Source organism: Rhinoderma darwinii, chromosome 4 (assembly GCF_050947455.1).
Source record: "Rhinoderma darwinii isolate aRhiDar2 chromosome 4, aRhiDar2.hap1, whole genome shotgun sequence".
In the NCBI taxonomy this organism is placed as follows: Eukaryota; Metazoa; Chordata; class Amphibia; order Anura; family Rhinodermatidae; genus Rhinoderma; species Rhinoderma darwinii.
This window is the reverse complement of record NC_134690.1, coordinates 176,880,048-176,895,271: the sequence shown is the minus strand read 5'-3', so window position 1 is coordinate 176,895,271 and position 15,224 is coordinate 176,880,048.

Sequence of the window (15,224 nt, the reverse complement as noted above, 5' to 3'; positions counted from 1 at the left end):
GGCTTCTGCATACATGACTTAGCACCAGAAAAGCTCCAGTAGGCCAAATGGTGGTCCTTTCCTTCTGAGCCCTCCCATGGGCCCAAAGGGCAGTTTATCACCACAAGTGGGGTATTGCCGCACTAAGGACAAATTGGGCAACAAAATGGGGTATGTTGTTCCTTGTGAAAATAAGAAATTTTGATCAAAAATGACATCTTATTGGAAAAAATATCATTTTTTTCATTTCACAGCCCAATTCAAATAGGTGCTGTGAAAAAACTGTGCGGTCAAAATGATAACAAAAACCATAAATGAATTCCTTGAGGGGTGTAGTTTCCAAAATGGGGTCACTTCTGGTGGGTTTCCATTGCTTTGATACCTCTGGGGCGCTGCAAATGCAACATGGCACCCGAAAACCAATCCAGCAAAATCTGGACTCCAACAAACACATAGCGCTCCTTTCCGTCTGAGCCCTCCCATGGGCCCAAACGGCAGTTTATCACCACAAATGGGGTATTGCCGCACTAAGGACAAATTGGGCAACAAAATGGGGTATGTTGTTCCTTGTGAAAATAAGAAATTTTGATCAAAAATGACATCTTATTGGAAAAAATATAATTTTTTTCATTTCACAGCCCAATTCAAATAGGTGCTGTGAAAAACCTGTGCGGTCAAAATGATAACAAAAACCATAAATGAATTCCTTGAGGGGTGTAGTTTCCAAAATGGGGTCACTTCTGGTGGGTTTCCATTGCTTTGATACCTCTGGGGCTCTGCAAATGCGACATGGCACCCGAAAACCAATCCAGCAAAATCTGGACTCCAACAAACACATAGCGCTCCTTTCCTTCTGAGCCCTCCCATGGGCCCAAACGGCAGTTTATCACCACAAATGGGGTATTGCCGCACTAAGGACAAATTGGGCAACAAAATGGGGTATGTTGTTCCCTGTGAAAATAAGAAAATTTGATCAAAAATTACATTTTATTGGAAAAAATATCATTTTTTTCATTTCACAGCCCAATTCAAATAGGTGCTGTGAAAAAACAGTGCGGTCAAAATGATAACAAAAACCATAAATGAATTCCTTGAGGGGTGTAATTTCCAAAATGGGGTCACTTCTGGTGGGTTTCCATTGTTTTGATACCTCAACGCCTCTTCAAACCTGGCATGCTGCCTAAAATATATTCTAATAAAAAAGAGGCCTCAAAATGCACTAGGTGCTTCTTTGCTTCTAGGGCTTGTGTTTTAGTCCACGAGCGCACTAGAGACACATGTGGGACATTTCTAAAAACTGCAGAATCTGGACAATACATATTTAGTAGTGTTTCTCTGGTAAAACCTTCTCTGTTACTAAAAAAAAATTGAATAAAATTGAAATTCAGCAGAAAAAATGAAATTTGCAAATTTCATTTCCACTTTGCTTTAATTCCTGTGAAATGCCTGAAGGGTTAAAAAACTTTCTATATGCTGTTTTGAATACTTTGAGGGGTCTAGTTTTTAAAATGGGGTGTTTTATGGGGGTTTCTAATACATAGGCCCCTCAAATCCACTTCAGAACTGAACTGGCACCTTCAAAAAAAGGCTTTTGAAATTTTCTTAAGAATATGAGAAATTGCTGTTTATGTTCTAAACCTTGTAACGTCCAAGAAAAATAAAATAATGTTCAAAAAACGATGCCAATCTAAAGTAGACATATGGGAAATGTGAACTAGTAACTATTTTGGGTGGTATAACCGTCTGTTTTTCAAGCAGATGCATTTAAATTCTGAAAAATGCTATTTTTTGTAAATTTTCTCTAAATTTTGCAATTTTTCACAAATAAAGACTGAATATATCGACCAAATTTTACCACGAACATGAAGCCCAAAGTGTCACGAGAAAACAATCTCAGAATCGCTTGGATAGGTTTAAGCATTCCGACGTTATTACCACATAAAGTGAAATATGTCAGATTTGAAAAATGGGCTCTGAGCCTTAAGGCCCAAACTAGGCTGCGTCCTTAAGGGGTTAATCACTCATCATTGCTAAGTGGTGTATTCTGCTCTTTATTCTGCTCTGTGGGATTCTGCACTTTATTCTTTTGGTTGAGCGAAACCCCAGAAGAGAGTTGTATTGTGATTGGTACCCAGTCGGACCATGAACCTAGTTGACCAGATCGGTAGAGGAATCAGGGTTTGCTCTGCCATGTCAAAGGCCAACACTCTTTTGATATTCACAACAATGTTTCTCTAAATAAAAAGGAAAGATTAGAGGATTTGACATGACGTTTGAACTTTCTGTTATACCTTCCCACAACACACAGCGATTGTACTAGCATGAACATCAGGACATAAGTTTGTGTCCTGATGGGTTATCGCATATAGCGTTAGGTTTTTCGTATACTTGCTAATAATATAAATGTTAATTAAATAAGCAACTAAACTAAATGAACAGATAGCACAGCATATTGCAGTATTTTGTATCACAAAAATTGGAAGTACTCTAAATGGATTACATTAAGAAAACAACTAAAACTTTATACCGTCATAAATAATAGGCTACCCAAATGTTTCTATCGTGTTTTTCTGTTCAACACAAGAAATAAACATGATAATAAAATGCACTGTGCACAGAGCTTATGTGGTTAAAATGTTGTTTGCTTCTTACTCTAACCTTCACTATATTTGTAAAGTATAGATTCTCAATAGATTTATTTATTTCATCATATATTACGCTTCTTATATTTACCTATTTAAACTGAGTAACCTCCTATTCTAAAAATGCACCAAATACCAGACATCCATCTGAGGTCGTAGATTTCCAAAGGATTTATACAATGACACCATTATGCTGTCACCTTGTCATCTTTATCCTGCTTTATGCATGATAATATCTTATTATTTTCTGCAGCTGTTCTGTGACATTGACAGTAAGACACAGCCAGCTGCTTCCATGCACTTTCATTCATTCGTTATCAGGCATTGACCTTATTGTGCCCTGCTCGGATTTTGGACATAGTACATGTATTTTTCCACTTACTAAACACCTAAAGTTAGAATGTATTATTAAGACTTTACATGGTCATCATTATGTTTTATGACAATATGAATCGCTTACTATTTGGCCATGGTAAATACATTATTCCACTGCTTGAAGCAAGGATCTCACGATTAGGCTTACAATTGCCAAAACTTTTACCTACGTAAGTTGCACAAAAATAGAAGTGAAGGAGTTGAATTGGTTAATTTGTTCTGTTGGAGAGCTGGATGGCTACCTGCAGTTTAAAGGCTACAAAAATCAGATCTGCTCTACCTTAAAGGGTTATCTGGTTTATAAAAAGGATTTTCAAATACAATATTAGAGAATTCTGGACTAATACAGTAGGATCTGGAGGACTCGCGTCTGTTTATAAAGTGGAGAATGACTGCAAAGAACATCTCTTGCCTTGGAGGACACAGCACATTGCACTTTACATAAACAAACCATTAATGCTTTATTTCTCTTGTGGTGGTGCTCTAGGGGAATTGAACAGCTGCTGCTGGGTTTCTCACAGATTATAGATGATTTCTGGAGGTCCCAGCAGGCGGACACCTTATGATCTGCTTTCATATATATTGAAAGAGGTTGTTTACATTTAACTCATTCGCACAAATGGGCGTACCATTCCGTCCTAAGGGCATGACCACACGTGGCGGATTTCCTCCGCAACTGTCCGCATCAATGCCGCACAGAATCTGCGTTGCAGATTCTGCTGCGGATCTGCACAAAATGTGCAGTACATTGATGCGGACTAGCTGCTGCGGACTGCGGGAAAAGTGCTTCCCTTCTCCCTATCAGTGCAGGATAGAGAGAAGGGACAGCACTTTCCCTAGTGAAAGTAAACGATTTTCATACTTACCGGCCGTTGTCTTGGTGACGCGTCCCTCTTTCGGCATCCAGCCCGACCTCCCTGGATGACGCACCAGTCCATGTGACCGCTGCAGCCTGTGCTTGGCCTGTGATTGGCTGCAGCCGTCACTTAGACTGAAACGTCATCCTGGGAGGCCGGACTGGAGACAGACGCAGGGAGTTCTCGGTAAGTATGAACTTATATATTTTTTAACAGATACATGTATATTGAGATCGGTAGTCACTGTCCCGGGTGCAGAAACAGTTACTGCCGATCGCTTAACTCTTTCAGCACCCTGGACAGTGACTATTTACAGACGTCTCCTAGCAACGCTCCCGTCATTACGGGAGCCCCATTGACTTCCTCAGTCTGGCTGTAGACCTAGAAATACATAGGTCCAGCCAGAATGAAGAAATGTCATGGTAGTAAAACCAATACGCTCCGCAGCACACATAAGATCTGCGGACTTCATTGCGGAATTTTGACTCTCCATTGAAGTCAATGGAGAAATTCCGCCATGAGTCCGCCACTGCTCCGCAACAGACAGAGCATGCTGCGGACACCAAATTCCGCTCCGCAGCCTATGCTCCGCAGCGGAATTTTACGCCTCGTCTAAACGAACACTGCTAAATTAAAGTGTAAGTCAATGGACAAACGGCACCGCTGCGGATTAACGCTGCGGAGTGTCCGCAGCGGAATTTAAGTGAAATTCCGCCACGTGTGAACCCAGCCTAATTGTGGTCTATTGACCACAACTAGGGCAGGAATAAGGGTAAGGCCACATGTTGCATAGTTGACGCGGTTTTTTTGCGTTTGAAAACCGCAAGCGGTCAACTGCATGCGTTTTTTTGTCTCAGCAATGCTGCAGTTATGTTGCGTTTTTTTTACGCACATAGTTTATGGACATAGTTTTCACTGGTGTGGCAGTTTGTTAGTTGCTTCCTGTATATAGTTCATTACAAGGCATTGCAGAACTCTAAGGAAAAACGCAAGCAATTCAGCAACAACTTTGGCAGCGCGGTCATTAACTGCATGCAGTCGGACATTATGAAGATGCAGTTAACTGCACATAAAACACATTGTAATATAATAGCAGCAGTCGGTCCGTAACACAAATTTCACCATTGACTTCTATTGAAAAATGACTTTCTGCAGTTTAAAAACGCAACATTAACGCAATGTGGCCGCACCCTAAAGTGGAACAAAAAAAAGGCAGTGCTTAATAAGAAAAATAGATGGCAGACCAGGGGGCCTTAATTAGGCCGAATTGTTAGCTCTAATAGACAGTTGACACCCGCAGTGTAAGCTAGCACAGCTCCTGAACCCACTCCATACTACTGCCCTCCTGGCAATGGAGTACAGTTATGTCATTGGTCGTTAAGGGGTTAAAACACATGTTGATTGACGTAAAAAAGCAAAAAAGGAAAATGCAACAGCAGAATTCCCTTCCCCCAAACAAAATTCATAAAAGTTCATCAATAATTTCATATACCCCAAAATGGTTCTATTAAAAAATGTGACTGATGCTGCTACGAACATCGACAGAAAAATAAAAAGTTACAGCTCTTGAAATTTTGCTCGAAATAAATTTTTTTTTTATTAAATGTATTATAATTGTGCAAAAGTAGTGAAACATAAAAAAACTATGCATATTTGATATCACCTTAATCATCCGAACCATAAAATAAAGGTAATTTATGATGAACAGTGAACAATGTAAATATAAAGAGCAATAAACAATGGCAATATTGTTGTTTTCTTCAGTTCCCCCAACAAAAAAAGTATAAATTATATGTACCCCAAGATGGTGCCATTGAAAAATACAACCCGTCCAGCAAAAAGAAAGCCTTCATACAGCTCTATCGTTTTTTGTTCTTTTTATTGAGCAAAAGTAGTAAAACATATAAAACAATATAAATTTGGTATTACTTTAACCCCTTAACGACATCCAACGTATGGGTACATCACTGTCGTTAAGGACTTAACGCAACACAAGGTATGGCTACGTTGAGTTGCTGCTGCGGGCTCAGAAGCTGAGCCCGCACCATCGCCAGCCAGTGTCAGGTGTATATTACAGCTGACACCCTGCTGCATGGCCAGGATCGGAGCTAGTCACCGATCCGGCCGATTAGCCCCTTAGACGCAGTGCTCAAAAGCGAGCGCTGCATCTAAGGTGTTTCCCAGCAGATCGGAACCCCACAATGCAAATCGCGGGGTTCCGATGGCTGTTCTGGCAGACCGGAGTCCTAACAATGGCCTCCTGTCTGCCAAGTACGGAAGCCTGCTGGTCCCGCCCGGAGGCAGGGCCTAAAAGGCTAAAGAAAGATGGTGCAGGCTCAGAAGCTGAGCCTGCGACATCAGCCACCGGTGTCAGCTGTATGTTACAGCTGACATCGTGCTGCAACGGCAGGGAATGGAGCTAGCTCCTGATCCCTGCCATTCACACATTAGATGCCGTGATCAAAATCGTTCGCGGCATCTTAGTAGTTTGTAGCGATGGGCATCGACACGATGTTATCCTGACGATGCCGATCGTTGATATGGCAATCGGAGGCCTAATAATAGCCTCCTGGTCTGCCACGTACTGTAGCCTATTAGGCCCCGCCCACAGATCGGACCTAATGCGCTTGCTGTCAGTGAATGACAGCTCTAATGCATTGCACTACGTGGGTAGTACAATGCATTAGAGTAAAGATCAGAGGTGCAGGCCCTCAATTCAGTTGAATAAAAGTGTAAAAATAAAAGTTTCAAGTTAATAAATACAAACATTGCCTTTTCTTCCTATAATAATCTTTTATTATAGGAGAAAAATGAACACGTTAAAAAAGTACACATATTTGGTATCGCCGCATCTGTAACGACCCCAACTATAAAACTAATGTTATTTTTCCCACACGGTGAACACCGCAAAAAAGATAAGTAAAAAAGCATGCCAGAATCAATTTTTTTTATCACCACCCCTCAACATGGAATAAAACGTGATCAAAAAGTCGCATGTACCCCAAAATGGTACCAATAAAAACTACAACTAGTCTCGCAAAAAAACAAGCCCTTACACAGCTTTTTTGATTGAAAAATAAAAAAGTTATGGCTCTCAGAATATGGCAACACAAGAAATAAATAAAAAAAATTTAAAAAGTGATTTTATTGCGTAAACGCTGCAAAACTTAAAAAACCTATATACATTTGGTATCGCCGTAATCGTATCGACCCACAGAATAAAGTAAAATGGTCATTTATAGCCCACAGTGAACGCCATAAAAAACATAAATACAAAACACAACAGAATTGCTGTTTTTTGGTCACCTTGCTTGCCAAAAATTGAATAAAAAGTGATTAAACAATCGCTTGAACCCCAAAATGGTACCAATGAAAACGACAGATTGTTCCGCAACAAATAAGCCCTCACACAGCTCCGGTGGAGAAAAAATAAAGAAGTTCTGGCTCTCAGAATATGGTGATGCAAAATGTGCAGTGTTCCAAAAACGGATAAGATTGGGCACCATTTATCAGTGCGACACCGGCCACACCTCTGCGGATTATTATTTATTTACCGCATTATTATACCCTCTTATTATACCCTGATGTTCTCCGCACAGATTAAATATGCCCCCACATTACAAAATAAAATATCAGTAATACCCCAAACAGAACGACTACCAATCATAATCTGCATGCCGATAGCCAAATGGCGCTCCCTCTCTTCTGAACCCTACAGCGTGCCCAAACAGCAGTTTACGTCCAAATATATAGCATCGCCATACCCGGGAGAACCCACTTAAAATTTTATGAGATATTTGTCTGCAGTGGCACAAACTGGGCACAACATATTGTGCGCTAAAATTACATATCAGCGGAAAATTTGAATTTTCACTTTGCACCATCCGCTGCGCATTAATTTCTCATGGAAAAAAAAACTGTGGGGTTAAAATGCTCACTAAACCTCTTAAAATGTCTTAAGGGGTGTAGTTTCCAAAATAGGGGTCACTACTTGGGGGTTTATTTTACTATTTGACCTCAGAGCCCTACAATTGTGTGCCAATGGTGTGAAAATCACGAAATAGACCTCAAATGCGCATGGTGCTCTTCACTTCTGAGCCCTGTCATATGTCCAGGCAAATGATGAATGCCTTGAGAGGTGTAGTTTCTAAAATGGGGTCACTTCTTGGGGGCTACCACTGTACTTTGGTACCTTTAGGGTTTTGCAAATGCAACATGGAGCCCGGAAACCAATCAAGCAAAATCTGCATGCCAAATAGCGCTCTTGCCCTTCTGACCCCTGCCGTGTGTCCAAACAGCATTTTGACCCCATATGGGGCATTGCCGTAATCGGGAGAAATTGCTTTTCAAATGTTGGGGTGCTTTTTCTCCTTTATTTCTTGTAAAGATTGAAAATCTCCACGTTTTATCATAAGAAAAGTAATTTTTAATTTCACAGCATAATTCCACTAAATTCAGCAAAAAAAACTGTGGGGTCAAAATGCTCATTATACCCCTCGATAAATTCCTTCAGGGGTTTAGCTTCCCATATGGTGTCACTTTTGGGTGGTTTCCACTGCTCCAAAAGCCAAATGGTGCTCCTTCCATTCTGAGCCCTACCGTCGGTCCAAACAGCAGTTTATTACCACATCTGGGGTATTTGTTTACTCAGGAGAAACTGAACTTCAAATTTTGTTGTGCATTTTCTGCTTTAGTTCTTGCGGAAATGAGAAAAAATTAGCTAAACCTACATTTTATTGAAAAAAAATTTAGATTTTAATTTTCACGGACTAATTCCAATAATTTCTGCAGAAAACCTGTGGGGTCAAAATGCTAACTATACCCTTAGATAAGTTCCTTGAGGGGTGTAGTTTCCTAAATGGGATCACTTTTTGGGTGTTCCCACTGTTTTGGTCCCTCAGGGGCTTTGCAAAGGCGACATTGCCTCCACAAACCAATCCAGCAAAATCTGAATGCCAAATAAAACTTCTTCCCTTCCGAGCCCTGCCGTGTGTCCAAACAGCCGTTTATGACCACATGTGGGGTATTGTTTCACTCAGGAGAAACTGCTCTACAAATGTTGTGGTGCTTTTTCTGTTTTAGTTCTCATGGAAATTTAAAAAAAAAAGCTAAACCTACATTTTATTGAAAAAAATTTCAATTTTCATTTTCACATCCTACTTCCAATAATTTATGCAAAAAACCTGTGGGGTCAAAATACCCCCTAGATAATTTCCGTGAGGTGTGTAGCTTCCTAAATAGGGCCACTTGTTGGGGGTTGCCAATGTTTTGGCATCACAAGAGCTCTTCAAACCTGACAAGGTGCCTAAAATATATTCTAATAAAAAGGAGGCCCCTAAATCCACTAGGTGCTCCTTTGCTTCTGAGGCCAGTGTTTCAGTCCATTACCACTCTAGGGCCACATGTGAGATATTTAAAAAAACTGCAGATCCTGGGAAATAAATATTGAGTAACGTTTATCTGGTAAAACCTTCCGTGTTACAGAAAAAAATGGATTTAAAACTGATTCTCTGCAAAAAAAAAAAAATTTGTAAATGTCACCTCCACTTTGCTGTAATTCCTGTGAAGCACCTAAAGGGTTAAAAAAACTTTCTGAAAGTTGTTTTTAATACTTTGAGGGGTTCGGTTTTTAAAATGGGGTGATTTATGGGGGTTTTCTAATATATAAGGCCTTCAAAGTCACTTTAGGACTGAAAAATACCCTTTTGAAATTTTCATGAAATTGTGAGGAATTGCTGCTAAAGTTCTAAGCCTTGTAACATCCTTGAAAAACAATAGAATGTTCATAAAACGACGCCAACATAAAGTAGACATAACTAGTAATTATTTTGTGTGGTATAACTACCTGTCTTACAAGCAGATACATTTAAATTTAGAAAATGCTAATTTTTTCAAATTTTCTTTATATTTTGGTCTTTTTTTACAAATAAACACTGAATGTATCGAGCAAATTTTACCACTAACTTACAGTCCAATGTGTCACGAGAAAACAATCTCAGAATCGCTTGGATAGGTGAAAGCATTACGGAGTTATTACCACATAAAGTGACACATGTCAGTTTTGAAAATAATGGCCTGGTCCATAAGGCGAAAACAGGCCTTAAGGGGTTAATCATAACGAACCACAGAATAAAGTTAATATATCATTTTTACCATGCATTGAATGCTGTAAAAACTAACCCCAAAAAACAATGGCGTAATTGGCACAAAAAAAAAAAAGTTGCTACAGTATGTCCTCAAGACCAAAAATAGCTGCGTCCATGAAATCAGATCTTACTATCACATACTGTAAATGCAGAAAAAATTAACTACTGGACAAATTTTCCTACAGGAAAATATTTTCACTATGAGAAAACAATTGTCAAATCCTATCATTACAGCAATAAAGACAAGCAACAGAGAATACATTTCTTCATGTAGGAATCAATGATTTGATCATTATAGTGGCAACAATCATCCTGATTACACATTATTGGAGAATTCTGATAAAATATTAAACATATATAACCACCATTAGTTTAGAGGTTTTTCTAGCCAATTGTGAAACTAGGAATACATGACAATGGTAAGTGATATTTTGGCAATATCAATGACTCTACTCGGCACTACTAGTACAGTATGTGAGCTTCTTTACATATCCAATGCTAGAAAAACATGGATAAATGATTACAATAAGATGAACACAGAACTGTAAGATATGATGCCTACATTTTAAATTGAATTATCCATCAATATTATACAGAATGACAGTGTTATAAAATGTTCTGCTCTATAGTGGGCTCTAGTAACTGGATTTGCTGGTGAGACTTGCATAAACCAGACAGACATTACAGTAGTATAGTGCATTAAAGGGTTTTATTGAATATTTTACAATATAGGAGCAGGACAGGAAAAGTTTTGATGTCTGTGAATTTGGCGTTGGCTATGTAATAAGCCATGTGCTGAAATGATTCTACTTTTATATGTTCTTACTCCCATTGGATATTTTAGATTTTATTGTTATGTTATTTGGATAAACAGGGATTGCTGCTCTTTATTCCTTCTGTACATGTTATATTGATGCAGATAAGTCAGATTGCTGTTTGTACCTTTTATTGTTTCTTGGAAAATAGAAAAAAAATTAAAGAAATACACAGTTAAATAAAAAAAAAGTCATGCACAGTCTTCGGCTGCTATCGGTGTCATAGACTTTGAATGGAGCGACTAGGTGCACTGCTGTATTCAAACTCCTCTTCACCGTGGTCATACGGGTGAGGAGGAATGGAGACTCTGAACCCCCATTCTAGTGATGTGTTCCAGCGGTGTGGACCCTATCAATCATACATTTATCACCTATCCTGTGGATAGGTGATAAATGTATTTTGTGAATAAACGTCGTTGGTCTATTTTTAGATATACCATCAGTGTGTGATAAATGGGGGCCCATCACAGCCCCTTTAATATTATTCCACACACATCAGTGCATTCATACATACGTACTGCAGCTCAGCCTCATTCACTGAAATGTTTATTCTTGGAAAAACCCTATAATTAATATTTAATGTGGATTTTAAAGTGTACTTGTGAACATAAAAAACTTTTATATACGTGTTCCTTTTAAGACAATAAAAAACGTTTCAATATATTATATTTACCTTACTTCAAGTGTTAGCCTGCTATGCTGTAGTCTTCTTCCCTCTCTTCCTGCTCCTCCGTTGCTGTTACTGCTGCAGTCCCCGCTCATAGACATTTGGAATCCGTAGCCAGCAACATGAGACGCTGGCTATGGATTCCATGAAGATCAGTGGCTGAGGGGGACGACGACTCTGTCAATGTGCTCGCTCACGATTTTCAGCCATCTAAAGCAGAATAGCTGCCACTGCTTGCTACTGTTTCTAACAGGGTTTTTTTTTTACAAAGGAGGTGAACATGTGCTGTGTATTCCACTGTATTTTATTGCAGCCTGGAGTCCCGAGCAGAGCCTGGGCCAGGAAAAGCTCCTGACTTCACTGCCCATATATGGGCAGTGACTTTATGAGGCTTCCCTGGTCCGGAGTCCCGGGCAGAGCCTCTAATAGCATTCTGCCCAGGTGTTTTATATATATATATATATATATATATATATATATATAGGCAATGACGTCAGTAGCAGTGCTAGGGTCCCCAGGCAGAGCGCTAGAAGAGGCTCTGCCCGGGACTCGGCACCAGTGAAACCTCCTGATGCAACTGCCCATATATGGGTAGTGATGTCATGAGGATCTCCAGGTCCGGAGTCCCAGGCAGAGCCTCTACTAGTGTTCTGCCCAGATATTATATGGGCAGTAACATCAGCAGCAGTGCTAGGGTCCCGATGCAGAGCGCTAGAAAAGGCTCTGCCTGGGACTCGGCACCAGGGAAAGCTCCTGACGTCACTGCCCATAAATGGGCAATGATGTCCAGAGCTTTTCCTGGCTCGGACTCCCGGGCAGAGCCTCTATGTTCTTCCTGGAGATCCTAGCACTGCTTCTGACATCACTGCCAATATATGGGCAGTGATGTCGGTAGCTGCCAGAGATGTACATTTGAAGTGCACCTATCATTTAAAAAAACTTTTGACATGTTATAGTGATATGTCAGAAGTTTTGATTGGTGGTGGTTCGAGCTATGAGACCCCCACCGATCGCTAAAATGAAGTGGCATAAGCACTCAGGTGAGCTTTCCTCAGAAAATCAAGCGAGCTGTGTACGAGATCAAGTCTATAAGTCTGTACACCGCTTGCTTGGCTTGCTGAAGAAAGCCGAGCAGAAACGAAGCGGCACTGCACGCACCTGAGCGATTCAGACGCTTTTTTTTAGCGATGGAATGTTCTTTCTTGCCGTGGTTCCACCTCTTACAACCCATTGAAATCAATGGGTGGCAGAGAAAGCGTTTTTTTACCCACAGCCCTCAATGGCCGTGGGTGAAAAATGCGGCCAAAACGCGTAAAGAAAGTTCAGGCAGGTCACAATATGGCTCAAAATTCATGAAGGAATTTTGTGCCAGATTTCTTCTGCCTGCAAAATCCTCCATGTGAACAGGAGCTAAAGGTTCCGTGTCTCTGGAAACATTTCTCAAATATTGGCAACTATGCCTTTACTCAGCCTACAATGGGCACTAGATCATCATAACTCTGTGATTATATACAGACACATACGTACGTACGTACGTACATATATGTGTGTATATTATATATACTATGATGTGGGCATCTGTAGAAATACTATATGCTGGGGAGAGATTGCAGAAGGAGATTCTGTGACCTCATTGGTTGAGCTGATTTGCTAGTGCATGAGATTTACATCTCAGCATCATAGGATATAAGGGCTTAGCTCTGGCTTCAATTCCCTTAGCTGATGTCACAATCAGGAAGTGCCTCACCCATTTGATGAAGTAGCAAGAGAAGTTTTTACATTTAGTCTTTCCGACTAGGAAGTAGCTATCTGCATAATATAGGTATTGTTGGAATTGTAGTGAAAGGCTCTATTCAGCTTTGCAAAAATGATTTTTAGGTAACATCATTGGAGATACACTTTAAATGTCTACTTTCTTCTCTAGTTTCCGTTAGCTAACAAACAAAGAAGACAACTGATATCCTTCAAAAGCGCATTTTACCCATAATAAATGGTGCATACGTTCTTTTCTTGATGATCTGTGAAGCTTCTTAACATAAAGTATATCATTATGCATCATTCCTTCTGAATAACATGGTTATCATTCAAGGGATGTAACCTGACGCTTTAGTCTGTGTCCTAAGCAGATCGCTTCATTTGTGATGACATGGTGAGCATGAAGAAATGATTTCCATCATTTGAACAAAACTGCCCAAGTGTAAATCCTTCTTGTAAGAAAAACTACTTTGTAATATGTGCATGCACTGACTACAATCTAAAAATCAACAGTGTAGTGTCTCTCATACTCCAGCTCTGATGTACTGGATTGCTGCTTACTATTTTGCTAGACAAGTACTATTTGGCACAGTTGTCAGAAAAATGACTGTACTTATTTTTTCCATATGCTGTAAAGCTTTACCATTGATAAATTACTATGTATTAATCTATAATTATTGTGCCCGTTTCTCAAATACTGTGATTTTTGATAAAAAGGACTTTTCCAATTTTCATTGCCTAACTTGCTCCTTGCATTCTAACTTGTGTGCTGTTGAAGATCCCTCACAGTGGAAACTTTAAGGGCACATTCAGACGTGGCAGAATTGCTGTGGAATTCTGCTGCGAACAGTCCGCAGTGGAAATCCTTTGCAGAGAGTTTGTCCATTGGTTTCCACACCTTTTTAGTTATCTTCGTGCAGCTGTTGCAGAAAACTCCACTGCGGACCATAGGCTGCGGTGTGGAATTTTCAGTCCGCAACATGCACTGTCTTGTAATGCAAAAACTGAAATCTGTGGCAAGTCCGCTGTGTTTTCTGCAACGTCTGAATTACCTGTCAAATATGCAAATGTTGGTGCAGATTCGCTGCGTAATTGGCCCAAATCTGCACCAACATTTGTAGCGGAAAAATTTTGCAACGTCTGAATGTGCCCTAAAGTCAATATATATATATATTTGTGTATAATGTGTATAACGTGATTTTAAAAAACTTTTTAGGCTATGTTCACACAGAGTATTTTGCAGGAGGAATATCTGCCTCAAAATTCAGTTTGGAAGTTTGAGGCAGATTTTCCTCTCCCTGCACGCCGATTTTCGCCCGCGGCCATTGAGCGCCGCTGGCATAAAACACAGCGAAATACGCTTTCTCTGCCTCCCATTGACGTCAATGGGAGGTCAGAGGCGTAAACGCCCGAATATAGGGCATGTCGCTTTTTTTTCCCGCGAGGCAGTTTTACTGCTCGCGGGAAAAAGGCGCCGACGCCTCCCATTGAAATCAATGGGAGGCATTTTAGGGCCGTTTTTGCAGAGTTTTGCATCAAAAAACTCGGCAAAATACTCTGTGTGAACATAGGTTTTTACTAAAACAAATTATACTTCTTGAGATACAGCTTCTATGTATCCAGTATCTTGCCGTTGAAGCCGAATCTGAGAGGTCAGCTAGACTGACGACTTTGATGACAGCGGAACCTGCGATAGGTAAGGGCATGACCAGACGTGGCGTGTTTCTGCCGCCACTGTCCGCATCAATGCCGCACATAATCTGCGTTGCAGATTCTGTTGCGACTCTGCCTAAAATGGGCAGGAAATTTATGCGGATTAGCCGTTGCGTCTTCAGGTGGAGAGTACTTTCCTTCTCTCTATCAGTGCAGGATAGAGAGAAGGGACAGTACTTTCCCTAGTAAAAGTAAAAGAAATTCATACTTACCCGGCCGTTGTCTTGGTGACGCGTCCCTCTTTCTACATCCAGCCCGACCTCCCTGGATAACGC